The sequence below is a fragment of the Pinus tabuliformis genome, chromosome 9 (genome assembly GCF_031772625.1).
Source record: "Pinus tabuliformis cultivar Carrire ecotype Pingquan chromosome 9, CPIR1, whole genome shotgun sequence".
Classification (NCBI taxonomy): domain Eukaryota; kingdom Viridiplantae; phylum Streptophyta; class Pinopsida; order Pinales; family Pinaceae; genus Pinus; species Pinus tabuliformis.
This window is the reverse complement of record NC_142307.1, coordinates 1,376,584,077-1,376,598,970: the sequence shown is the minus strand read 5'-3', so window position 1 is coordinate 1,376,598,970 and position 14,894 is coordinate 1,376,584,077.

Sequence of the window (14,894 nt, the reverse complement as noted above, 5' to 3'; positions counted from 1 at the left end):
ATGCGTACTTCCCATGAGAACAAATAGTAGTCCTTTTCCAATTTACATTTGCTCGACCCTTACCAACATCTTGCTACTTTTGCAGTATTAGTACAGTCATTTTTTCGCAATATCCATTCTATCCAACCCATTTTATCTCCAAAAATCCCGTTAAGTGAGCTCGACTCATCACATTTTTATTTCGAGTCATGTGTTTTCTTGGTAGTCTGCAATGTTGGAAATAATACTGAGAGGGGGGGTGAATCAGTATTATCAGATCAATAAAACTTTTTCAATGCTCAGAAACATATACGCTACTTCAGTTAAGTGAACCAGCGTGTACACGCTACTGTGTCTAAAGAAACCAGCGTATAACCATAAATCTTATAATTCAGTTAGTTTATCTTCAGTTAAATGCATCAGGACATTAATCATCATATTAACAGTAAACAGATGCAGTATAGCAGAACAGATCGTCACACAAAAGCCACACACATGAACACCATGATATAAGGTGGAAACCCAATGTGGGTGAAAACCACCTGCTGCAAGTCGTCTCTATCTTTCTTTAATAAGAACTTCAGTTTACAATATTTTGTACTGGTGCAGACTTATACCAGTATGCAGGCTACAACCTGCAGAAGGCTTCAACCTTCTCTCGTTCTCCAAACTTCCTTGGAAGGGAGCTCCAACCCCCTTTGCTCTTGTACTAGCTAAGATACTAGTACGTAGGTGCTGGCCTACAATCTTCTTTCCTTCAGGTACCACTTTTCATCAATTTTCAGACTGGATACTCCTGAAGAACAACATTACAATCTGAAGACCATGATTCATTCACAAATCATAAAACAACCAATACTAGCATCATCAATCTTTGAATCACTGAACCACTGAAACCCTGTCAAACCCAGTCACCAGAACACAGAGCAGACTACAGAACTCTGCAATAACAGTCAGATCCATCTGCAACCCAAAAATCAAGCTCCAAAAGTTATACGCTACTATAATGAAGGCAACCCGCGTATACACGCGGTTTTACCGAATACAACCTGCGTACAGATCTAAAAATAATTTTTCATAACTTGCAGCTGTACCAGATTTCAGTTATACCCAGAACATAACATTGCGTCAGTATGCAGATCTAGAAATATGCATAATCAACCATATAAAGATAGTTCATTTCAAACCATTTGATCCCGATCTCTCCTTGGATCTAGTTCTCCATCAACCGGTGAGATCTCTCCTTAGCTCAGATCAAGCAATACCTCATCAACCAATAACCTGCATACTGGATCTAATACTTCATCAAATATTCAAGACTTTTTCAGATACATTTGCCTAATGATTTCCTTCTCCTTATATAGCCTTAGGCCTTGTTCAATACCAAGAGCCAAAACCATAGAAATCCAATACCATCATCTTCAAAACTAGGGATCAACACGTCCGTCGAGACACCAAGGTCCAAAACCATAGGCACAACTTCCAAGGAATAACCGCCGTGGACGAAAGATAAGTTTTCCACATACACGCGCTTTTACTGAAGCCAACCAGCGTGTACACGTGACGTGGTATATAGCTAACCTGCGTATACGCGACTTGGTATATAGTGAACCTGCTTGTATACGCGACTTGGTATATAGTGAACCGGCGTGTATATATTTTTCTTCATACTTGTAGACTGATCATCAATTCCTTGCTGCTATCCTTCTGCACTATGATTTGTTATCAGTGTGATTTGCCATCAAGGACAACACTTGTCTCATAATGCCAACAATCTCCCCCTTTGGACTTGATGGCAACAATACCAAATCAAATCACTCTCCCCCTTTGTCATCAAGGGCAAAGGGCTGTGCTCCCCCTGAGTACATGCTGATATCTTTGCTTGGCTGTGCTGAAATGTTGGGTCCCTATAATACTAGTGATTACCCCATTACTATTGTAGTTATACCCCTTATTTATATTGATGTACCCATGTAGTGCCCATATTGTTATTATTGTGCCACATAGAAGCCCACTATTGTTATTGTTGTGCCTTACAATATTATTGTTATGTAGGCTCTGATTGTATTGGGACCACTTAGACTCCTATATATAGAAAGGAGGTATTTCATTTGTATCATCCAAGAATTGTTCATTTATGTAATGTAAAGGAGGTTGCCCCCTCGAAGAGGCTGAATTCTAAGGCGTGGATCTCTCTTTTCTATCTTTTTGTGAGCTGGTTTCATAACATTTGGTATCGGAGCTTTGGATTCTAGGGTTTCGCTGCTCCAAACAGGTCATCGTGGCATTTTCGCTATAACTTTTTTTCTGGGACGTTTCAGAAGTCGCAAAAAAAAACCCATTTGAGAAGAATTGGCGCTGAACCTTGGTTCCAAATTTCAGAGCTTTTCTCGCGACATTTTCGGAGATATGATCTGAGGAAGTTGGTCTTTTGGAAGACTCCTGAATTACATTCAAAACAGGTGACCTGGGGAAAATCGTCATAACTCTCTCTCTGAGGATCGGATTGAAATTTCGTAAAAAGGTACAGAAAGAGGACGGACTGTAGTTTCTTGTGCGTGTGTTTTAGATTCAAAGGTGGAAACAGTGACTCGTGGCACGTCGTACAAGTTCGCTCTACTGAACCAGTCTAAAAGCAAGTAACTGTGGGAGATTTCACATAACTCTTCCTTGGAGAATCCAATTTGGCTCAGACTTGTGGCATTGGAAAGAGGACGCAGAAGGCTACTACAGGTAGCAATTTCAGAATTGGATGATCTGAAATTACAGAGATACATCAGATTCAATATCAGGCTTCTATAAAGTGAAAAAAGGTGTGTAGTTTTTTTTAAATTTTTGTGTAAGCTTGGTTTAAACGGAATTCAAAGGGCATAGTAAAGCATTATTATCGGTAACTGATGCCCCGAGGAAAGAAAATGCAAACACCTAGTAAGGAACCTGAAAGCTCTAGCATGACTCATGAAGAAGAGGAAGAAATGCTACATGATATATCAAAATTACAAGAACAAGTGCAACAAATGTCACGCTCACAAAAGCTAACAGAAGCTAAGATAAGTGGCGTGGAATCTAAGGTAAATGGCATGGAAGCTAAGATGATGGCATGGAAGCTAAGATTGATGCTAAATTTGATGGCATGGATGATAAGATGGATGAATTGAAGAAGTTGCTACAAGAAAGGGTCACTAATGGTGAAAAGGTAGTAAAGGAAACTCATGATGAGAACAAAAGAAATGTTAATCATGATTCCATAGATGCTAATGTTGGATCGAAGACGCACCATGTTCCAAAAATCGATATGAGGAAGTTTGATGGCAAGGATCCCGCCACATGGATATTACAGATGGAGCAATTCTTCGATCTCAATAATGTGCAAAACACACAAAAGGTACGTATGGCAACTTTATATTTGGAACCAAATCAGTTTGTATGGTATCAATGGCTTTGTTCTCGTAAACAATTTATCACTTGGGCAATTTTTACGGAAGAATTGATAGCACATTATGAGGATACAAAAAGCAACACTTTTTTTAGCCAATTGATAAGTCTCAAACAAAAGGGTTCAATAATGGAGCACATTGAGGAGTTCCAAAAATTGAACATAAGGGTAAAAGATATTCCAGAGGAGCATAGGATTGATGTGTTCATAGGGTCTTTAAAGGATAATATCCAACATGATGTGCGCCTTTGGGAACCTGATTCATTAGAGAAGGCATTCAGGTTAGCAAGAAAAATGGAAAGCAAAATTATGGCAACTAGGAAGCATACCATTCACAACTATAAAGACGGAAGTGTTGTTGCCCATAGTCTTCCACAACCTACAAGGTTGACACCACAACAATTGGAAGAAAAAAGAGCAAAAGGGCTTTGTTACAATTGTGATAGCAAATACACAAAAGGTCATAAGTGTGCTGAGAAGAAATTATTCTACATAGATTGTGAAGAGGAAGAAGAAAAGGAGCAAGAAAGGTCAAAAGAAGAGGATATATTCCAGGAACAAAGCCTAGATGAAGAACAAATAAATCCGACCATATCTTGTAATGCATTGGCGGGAATTACCACTCCTCAAACCATCAAGATAGAAGGACAAATCAAGAAGAAAAAGGTAATAGTGTTGATTGATTCAGGAAGCACCCACAATTTTATTCATTGTAGGGTAGCAAAAGAATTGAATTGCTTCCTATATCCAGCACCAGAGTGTCAAGTGATGATTGCAAATGGAGGAACAATAAATTGTTCTGGAAAGTGCCATAATATCAAGCTATCCATGGGAGAATATGTATTGACTAGCCCAATGCTTTCCATTCCAATGGGAGGTGCTGATGTTGTACTAGGAGTCCAATGGCTACAATCCTTGGGTACAATAGCTTTTAATTTTCAAGAACTTTTCATGAAATTTTCTGTGGAAGGAAAGGAAGTTGAATTAAGGGGTATTGCAGGGAAACCAGGAAAGATAATCAGCTCTAATGGAATGACAAAGCTTCTAAAAAAGGAGCAAAGAGGTGTAATTGCACAATTATGTTCGCTAGATGTTTCCACATTGGAATCATCTATTTCTCCAGATCTCCAAAAAGTCCTGGACAATCATTCCAAGGTATTTGAGACTCCCAAAGGTCTCCCACCTATGCGTGATCATGATCATGCTATTCATCTGATTCCAGGAAGTGTTCCTCCAAACATCAGGCCGTACAGATATCCATATGTCCAAAAAAGTGAAATTGAACGTATGGTTGCAGAAATGCTAGAGGCTGGTATAATTCAACCGAGTCAAAGTTCTTTCTCAGCTCCAGTAGTATTGGTGCACAAGAAGGATGGATCATGGCGCATGTGTCCAGATTATAGGGAGCTCAACAAGCTCACTATTAAAGATAAGTTCCCCATTCCTGTTATTGATGAATTACTGGATGAATTGCATGGATCAATTTACTTCACCAAGTTGGATCTTCGTTCGGGATATCATCAAATCAGAATGAAGATTGAAGACATTCCGAAAACAGCATTTAGAACTCATGAGGGTCATTATGAATTTTTGGTCATGCCTTTTGGCCTTACCAATGCACCTTCAACATTTCAAGGTTTGATGAATTCAATTTTCAAACCATTCCTTAGAAAATTTGTGTTAGTATTTTTTGATGATATACTAATCTACAGCAAGTCTTGGAAGGATCATGTTGAACATGTTGACAGGGTGCTACAACTATTGGAGGAGAAACAATTATATGCAAAAAGATCCAAATGTTTCTTTGGAGTCCAGGAGGTGGAATATTTGGGTCATATTGTATCTCATGAAGGAGTTAAGGTAGACCCTAGCAAAATTAAAGCCATTAAGGAATGGAAAATCCCCACATCCATAAAGCATCTGCGAGGATTTCTTGGGTTGACAGGGTATTATCGCAAGTTTGTTAAGAATTATGGGAGAATAGCAGCACCTCTAACAACATTATTGAAGAAAGATTCATTTTCATGGAATTCGGAAGCAACAAAGGCCTTTGAACATCTTAAAGAGGCAATGTGCCAAGCACCGGTCTTAGCTACACCGGACTTCACAAAAACCTTTATTGTGGAATGTGATGCTTCAGGAAATGGAATTGGTGCTGTTCTAATGCAAGATGAAAGACCCATTGCTTTTGAAAGTCGTCCAATCAAGGGAAAGTTTTTAAGAAAAGCTATTTATGAGAAGGAAATGTTGGCAATACTCCATGCACTTAAGAAATGGCGACCCTACCTAATGGGAAGACACTTCAAGGTAAAAACGGATCATGATAGCCTTAAATACTTTTTAGAACAAAGATTATCCTCTGAAGAGCAACAAAAGTGGGTCACAAAGATGTTGGGTTATGACTTTGAAATCATCTACAAAAAAGGGAAGCAAAATGTGGTGGCAGATGCACTCTCAAGAAAGGATGAGGATGTGGAAGCATTGTTGTGTGCCATTTCTATTATCCAACCAGATTGGATAAACGAAGCAAGGGAGGAATGGAAGAATGACGAAGAAGTGTGGGCACTTATTCAAAAGCTACAACAAGATTCCAGTACTTCTGATACATTTAGCTGGAAAAATGATTCGTTATGGTACAAAGATCGCTTATACCTCTGTAAGAATTCCCAGCTAAAACAAAAGATTCTTATGGAATTGCACACTTCTCCCTTAGGAGGGCACTCAGGATTTTTAAAAACTTACCACAGGGTTAAGAAGGAATTTTTTTGGGATGGCCTTAAATCAGATATTCAAAAGTTTGTGGCGGAATGTTTGGTTTGCCAGCAAAATAAAGTTGAAACAATTAAGACACCGGGTCTATTACAACCTTTATCCATTCCAAGCCAACGTTGGGAGGAGGTCTCAATGGATTTTATCACAGGTTTACCCAAGTCTGAGGGAAAGAGTGTCATCATGGTGGTAGTTGACAGACTTACCAAGTATGCACACTTTTGTGCATTATCACATCCATTTAAAGCCAGTACAGTTTCTACTGCATTTATGGAAACAGTTCAAAAGCTACATGGAAACCCAAAGATTATTGTAAGTGACAGAGATCCCATTTTCACTGGAAATTTTTGGACAGAATTATTTTCTTGTCTTGGTACTCAGTTAGCTCATAGCTCATCTTATCATCCTCAATCTGATGGGCAAACTGAGATAGTAAACAAATGTTTGGAAGGATATCTTCGTTGCTTTGTATCTGATAAACAGACACAATGGGTCAAATGGTTGCCTCTGGCTGAATGGTGGTATAACACTTCCTTTCATACAGCAACAAAAATGACCCCATTTATGGCACTTTATGGGTATCAACCACCATCCATCACATCATATTTAAGAGAAAATTCTAAGGTTCAGGCAGTGGAACATCACATCGAACATCAACAACAAGTCCTCCAACTCTTAAAGGATAACCTTGTGTTGGCACAGAATAGAATGAAACAACAGGCAGATCAACATCGCAGTGAAAGAAGTTTTGATGTAGGTGATTGGGTATTCCTACGGCTACAACCATATAAGCAAATGTCCCTCAAGCAAGCTAAGAAGGATAATAAATTATCACCAAAGTATTATGGTCCGTACAAGGTGTTGCAAAAGATTGGTACTATGGCATACAAATTGGAGCTTCCTGCAGCTTCTCGATTGCACCCAGTTTTCCATGTTTCATGCTTAAAGAAGGTTATAGGCGACAAGCTCCCAGTTCAAACAATATTGCCAGAACTTGACGAAGAAGGAAAAATTATATTGGAACCAGAAGCAGTTATAGAAACAAGAACTCGACAGCTACGAAATCGATCAATTTCAGAGTACCTTATCAAGTGGAAGAACTTATCCGCTGAAGATTCCACATGGGAGGATGAGAATTTTATGCAGAAGTATCCTGAACTACTCAAGCGTTGAGGACAACACTTTTTGAAGGAGAGGGGCATGTTGGGTCCCTATAATACTAGTGATTACCCCATTACTATTGTAGTTATACCCCTTATTTATATTGATGTACCCATGTAGTGCCCATATTGTTATTATTGTGCCACATAGAAGCCCACTATTGTTATTTTTGTGCCCTACAATATTATTGTTATGTAGGCTCTGATTGTATTGGGACACTTAGACTCCTATATATAGAAAGGAGGTATTTTCATTTGTATCATCCAAGAATTGTTCATTTATGTAATGTAAAGGAGGTTGCCCCCTCGAAGAGGCTGAATTATAAGGCGTGGATCTCTCTTTTCTATCTTTTTGTGAGCTGGTTTCATAACATGAAACATGCTTCCTCTGACTGTAGGCAAGATCTGCAAAAGATGTTCTTCAAAGGAACCAAGACTTATACATGATAAGGGACCTTCCTATTACCAAAAGACTCAATACATACATCCATACTCCCAACCAAGAGGGGATACATCAGAAACAACCAATTATATTACATCATTCATCCCAGGCATAGTGGGGAAACCAACATAGGCCATTACATGACCTTGACATAGAGACACATAGAGATATCACAGAAGAGATACACGACATAGAGACAACAAATCTAGACCAAGACTTATGAAAGTCACAAGCAGCATCTGATACACATCTTTTAGATCAGCAACCAAGATTTCCTTCTGAGCTCCTTCTCCTGAAACAGTTGTGTACTAGAACCAAAAGCATCTAAATGCCAACAATGCTTTGTGAGACTTTAATCTGCTCCCCCTGAACCTGTGCCTGCTACTCCCCCTAAACCTGTGCCTGAAGCTCCCCCTGAACCTGTGCCTGAAGAGTTCTGGCATACCCATCTCAGACCTTCTCCGACCGGAGTTTGCCCTTGCTATTCAGAACTCCATATACGCGACTTCTCCTACAGAAAATGGTGTATGCACGCGGATATGCTTTCTGCAACATGCGTACACCATACACGCGACTTTCCCATCATAAATCGGCGTATATACGCGGATATCCCTTACGTAACTTGCGTATACCAAATTTTCTGTAGAACAGACAAGCTTCAACAGCAGGATGAAGCATCAACTACTCCCAGCTTTTGTCTGAGATATTCAAAAGTTTCCCTGGGTAGTGGTTTTGTGAGAATATCAGCAACTTGTTCCTTAGAAGAAACATACTCCAACTTGACCTTCTGCTCAAGCACTTGTTCCCGAAGAAAATGGTACTTGATTGGTATGTGCTTGGTCTTTGAGTGCATGACTGGATTCTTTGAAATGCTGATTGCACTTGTATTATCACATAAGATAGAGACTGGTGAAGTGCAAGTGATTTGAAAATCCTGCAAGGTCTGCATCATCCAAAGAAGTTGTGTGCAACAAGATGCCGCAGCCACATATTCTGCTTCAGCTGTAGATAAGGCAATCGAACTCTGTTTCTTGCTGAACCAAGATACTAATCTGGAGCCCATAAAGAATGCACCACCACTTGTGCTCTTCCTGTCATCCACGCTTCCAGCCCAATCTGCATCTGTATAAGCATGAAGTGTGAGATCTGTATCTCTAGGATACCATAATCCATAATTTTGTGTCCCTTGAAGATATTTGAAAATTCTCTTCACTGCCTGAAGATGAGTCTCCTTTGGATTTGCCTGAAATCTTCCAACTATTCCGACTGCATGCATGATGTCTGGTCGGGTACCTGTCAAATAAAGCAAACTCCCAATCATGGATCTATAAGTTGGTTGATGAACTGCTGCAAGTCGTCTCTATCTTTCTTTAATGTCTTCATGATGAACTTGCCTAGGAATATATCCCTTCTCATCAACCACTACATCAATGCTGTCAACAATTCTGCCAAGTCTTTTGTTGTAGCACTTGTATGCTTTGCTATGTGGAGAATAACCAAGAAGAATGCCTTCATCTGCTCTTGGTTCAAGTTTTCCAAGTTTCTCATCAGTGTTCTTAATATAAAATTTGCTCCCAAAGATTTTGAAATGCTTCACCGAAGGAGTCTCACCACTCCAGAGCTCATGAGGTGTTTGAGTGTTGTTTACTCGGACATTTGTTTTGTTAAGAATAATAACCGCAGCATGTGCAGCCTCACCCCAGAAAGTTGCGGGAGTACCTGATTCATCAAGCATAGCACGAGCCATTTGTTGGATTGTTCTGTTCATTCTTTCCACAACCCCATTGTTGGAAATAATACTGAGAGGGGGGGTGAATCAGTATTATCAGATCAATAAAACTTTTTCAATGCTCAGAAACATATACGCTACTTCAGTTAAGTGAAACAGCGTGTACACGCTACTGTGTCTAAAGAAACCAGCGTATAACCATAAATCTTATAATTCAGTTAGTTTATCTTCAGTTAAATGCATCAGGACATTATTCATCATATTAAGAGTAAACAGATGCAGTATAGTAGAACAGATCATCACAAAAAAGCCACACACATGAACACCATGATATAAGGTGGAAACCCAATGTGGGTGAAAACCACCTGCTGCAAGTCGTCTCTATCTTTCTTTAATAAGAACTTCAGTTTACAATCTTTTGTACTGGTGCAGCCTTATACCAGTACACAGGCTACAACCTGCAGAAGGCTTCAACCTTCTCTCGTTCTCCAAACTTCCTTGGAAGGGAGCTCCAACCCCCTTTGCTCTTGTACTAGCTAAGATACTAGTATGTAGGTGCTGGCCTACAATCTTCTTTCCTTCAGGTACCACTTTTCATCAATTTTCAGACTGGATACTCCTGAAGCACAACATTACAATCTGAAGACCATGATTCATTCACAAATCATTGAAGCATAAAACAACCAATACTAGCATCATCAATCTTTGAATCACTGAACCACTGAAACCCTGTCAAACCCAGTCTCCAGAACACAAAGCAGACTACAGAACTCTGCAATAATAGTTAGATCCAGCTGCAACCCAAAAATCAAGCTCCAAAAGATATACGCTACTACAATGAAGGCAACCCGCGTATACACGCGGTTTTACCGAAGACAACCTGCGTACAGATCTAAAAATAATTTTTCATAACTTGCAGCTGTACCAGATTTCAGTTATACCCAGAACATAACATTGCGTCAGTATGCAGATCTAGAAATATGCATAATCAACCATATAAAGATAGTTCATTTCAAACCATTTGATCCCAATCTCTCCTTGGATATAACCTGCAGAAGGCTTCAACCTTCTCTCGTTCTCCAAACTTCCTTGCAAGGGAGCTCCAACCCCCTTTGCTCTTGTACTAGCTAAGATACTAGTACGTAGGTGCTGGCCTACAATCTTCTTTCCTTCAGGTACCACTTTTCATCAATTTTCAGACTGGATACTCCTGAAGCACAACATTACAATCTGAAGACCATGATTCATTCACAAATCATTGAAGCATAAATCAACCAATACTAGCATCATCAATCTTTGAATCACTGAACCACTGAAACCCTGTCAAACCCAGTCACCAGAACACAGAGCAGACTACAGAACTCTGCAATAACAGTCAGATCCAGCTGCAACCCAAAAATCAAGCTCCAAAAGATATACGCTACTACAATGAAGGCAACCCGCGTATACACACGGTTTTACTGAAGACAACCTGCGTACAGATCTAAAAATAATTTTTCATAACTTGCAGCTGTACCAGATTTCAGTTATACCCAGAACATAACATTGCGTTAGTATGCAGATCTAGAAATACGCATAATCAACCATATAAAGATAGTTCATTTCAAACCATTTGATCCCGATCTCTCCTTAGATCTTGTTCTCCGTCAACTGATGAGATCTCTCCTTAGCTCAGATCAAGCAATACATCATCAACCAATAACCTGCATACTGGATCTAATACTTCATCAGATATTCAAGACTTTTTCAGATACATTTGCCTAATGATTTCCTTCTCCTTATATAGCCTTAGGCCTTGTTCAATACCAAGAGCCAAAACCATAGAAATCCAATACCATCATCTTCAAAACTAGGGATCAACACGTCCGTCGAGACACCAAGGTCCAAAACCATAGGCACAACTTCCAAGGAATAACCGCCGTGGACCAAAGATAATTTTTCCACATACACGCGCTTTTACTGAAGCCAACCAGCGTGTACACGCGATGTGGTATATAGCTAACCTGCGTATACGCGACTTGGTATATAGTGAACCTGCTTGTATACGCGACTTGGTATATAGTGAACCAGCGTGTATATATTTTTCTTCATACTTGTAGACTGATCATCAATTCCTTGTTGCTATCCTTCTGCACTATGATTTGTTATCAGTGTGATTTGCCATCAAGGACAACACTTGTCTCATAATGCCAACATGCAAAACCAACAATTCAACTCTAGCAAAAAGGAGAACCTTTTTTTTTAACTTTTTATATTGCCTCTTCTTGGGAATAACTCATTCCTTGTGAACTAGAAGTCTATTCTCACAATTAAGCCTTTAATAAATTTTCAAGAATCATAACATAAAAAACCAAATCTTATTTTATATTAATAAAAATAAATATTTACAATGTCATATGCCACATCTATGACACATCATTTGACCCACTGTGACTTGTTAGGGGCATATTCAATTAAAAAGGTCATAATATAAATTTACCAAGGCTAATTACAATTCACTTTTGTAAGTAGGGGCAACATAATAACCTTGAAAAATACATCTTTAGCATGTTTAAAAAATATAGTTGTATAGTTTTTAAACCAATTATATGTTTTCTTTCAAAATTAATTTATTAAATTAAAAACAAATATAAATCAAAGGATAAAAATTCAACTTTGTATTTTTCAAATGTATTTTGATTAAAATATTTGTAAATAGAGTAATTGAACATAAGTGAGTTAAAATACAAGATCCAACATTTTCCTCATTTTATGTATGTGTAAAATTGTTTCACAAAAAGTAAAAGAAGAACACAACAAAAATACCCATAATAAAAAATAAAAAATACATTTCAAAATTCTATCATTATAAAGCATAAATTTATAGACAATCAATTTCTAAAGTATATAATTTCTTGCAAATTATGATATATGTTTCGTGGTATACTTTTTAAATGTATTGATTAATTGTGCTTGCAAAAAGTTTATCATCATAATCATTTGTGATATTATAGTTATTTTTATCATTGAAATATATGTTAATTGATAGATGTTAATGTCATTTGTAGAAATAAATGGAATGTTATTAAATTGAATATATATGCGTACAACCATTATATATCCACAAACACAAACATATACATAAAATAAACTACAATTACAAACATTTGAAATTCTATCATAAAACATAAAATTGTAATTAATTATAAGAATATATTAATTAAAAATAATTTTGATTTTCAAATACACATTGAATAGTGGTGGTTACAAAAAATAATACATTGTCATTCATGATGTCATGGTCATTTTCCAAAATAAGTGAACTTTGATTAAATTGAACATAGATAAGTTATGGAAGAATTCAATTCATTTGAGTGTAATTCTTGCATTGACAAAGAAACCAATACATTACATCAAATAAAAACACAAACATTTAAAATTGTACCATCATAAAACATGGATTTGTAACTAACGATGAATATATATTGATTAAAAATACTTATAAAATAATTTGATTCTGAAAGATGCATTGAATAATGATACTTACAAAAAAATCCATAGCCATTCATGATGTCCATAATTCAACATCAGGTGACTTGATTTTCAACAAACTTCTATATATCTCGTCTGCCTTGGTGTACTTAGCAAAAGTAGGCCTCGTTATGAATAAGTGTTTCACCTTGCGCTGGAGGAAAAACATGTTTGCAAATTTCTGGTAAAGAATTTACCTGCTGGCAATGCCTTTATCAATGATGTACTGGTCTATTCTTTAGCTAGCTCTTTGATTTTGTTGTCATAATCCAATTGTGTCATGAGCTTGCCATTTATGACCAAGGGACTGGGTAACCCTTTCTCTCTCAAAATTTGAAACTTGGCCATAAATCTATCAACTGCTACTTGCATATTTTGACACTTTTCCTCCAAGTTTAACATTAAGTTTCTCTTGAAAAGGACCTTTCATACCTCCAAAAAAAAATTTGTCCTATCCTCTATATCCAGTTCCTAAAGTTCATACTTGTTTTTAGTGTTGAGGAAGTGGATAAGTATGGTAGCATCTTCAGGCATGTCTCCTAGTTCTTCCTTGACTTTTTGGATAGCTTCTGTAGCTATCTTTATCAGGTCTATCTGTTCAAAAATCACTTGAATGGATGGCCAAATATCATTGGAAGAGTCAATGATATTGGCCCATAATAGTTCCTTGGCTTGCCCAAGTGGTTACTTTAGTGTTATATCTTTGTCCATGGCCTTTAATCTTTCATTCATTCTGGATGCTTTTTGCACTTCTCCCTTGTGCATGATCTTGGCAAGCTTGCAATCTGTTTCCAAGATTCTCACCTTTTCTTTTAGTTTGTTCATTTCTAGGAGTGGGACGCAGACGAGGGGGGACAGACAAGGTGGAAGGGGGGGCGAAGGGGGAGGGGGAGTAGGCGGGGGGAGGCGGTGAGGAGGGGGATGAAGAGGGGTTTGAGGGGGCAGGGCATTTGGAGGAGGGCTAAGGGTAGGAACCGACAGAGGGGGAAGAGGCGAATGAGGAGAGATATGAGGAGGCAAGGGATTTGAAGGCAAAGGAGGTGTGAGGGGGAGGAGTGGGAGGAGGGGCGAAGAGGTGGAAGAAGAGGAGGAAGAAGAGGAGGAGGAGGAGGAGTAGGAGGCAGAGGCAGGGGTGGTGAAGGAGGAAGAGAAGATCTAAGAGGCGGAATAGGCAGAAGGGCAATAGGTGGAAGAGGAGGTGGAGTAGGGGCGAGATGTAGAGGAGGGGGAATGGATGGGGCAGAAGGGGCAATGAAGGAGGAAGCGAAGTTGGAGGGAGTGAAGGCAGTGGGAGGGGGTGAGTAGGGGGAGGAGGTGCGGGTTGGGAGGGGTGTAGCGGTTGGAGGAGGGCAAAGGGAGGAAGCGAGAGAGGGAGAAGAGGCAAATGAGGAGAGGTAGGACGAGATGAGGGAGGTGAAGGCGGAGGATATGTGGGGGGGAGGAGCGGGAGGATGGGGGAAGATGTGGCAGAAGAGGTGGAGGAGGAGGAGAGGGAGGAAAAGGTTGTGCAGGAAGACACGGAGGTGGAGGAGAAGGTGAGGGAGGAGAGAGGCACCAGAGGATGCATAGCGGAGGGCGAGGGTGGTGGGGTCGATGATAGAGGGAGAGGAGGAAGAGATGGATAAGGAGGGTGATGAGGGGTAGGATGGGGGGTGAGGAGGATGCGTTAGAGGGGGAAGAGATGAATGTGTAAGAGGTGGAGGAGGAGGGGAGGAGCAAAATAGTTGTAATGCAAAAAATCATCTCATTTGAAAGCCTCCTTGGAAATTAATGTAGGGAGGGTATTTCTCTAAGTGAACCTACAATTTTAGTGTCGTGCACATGTAAGTACCGAGAATTAAATAGGTTAGAATATTCTAGAACAACATT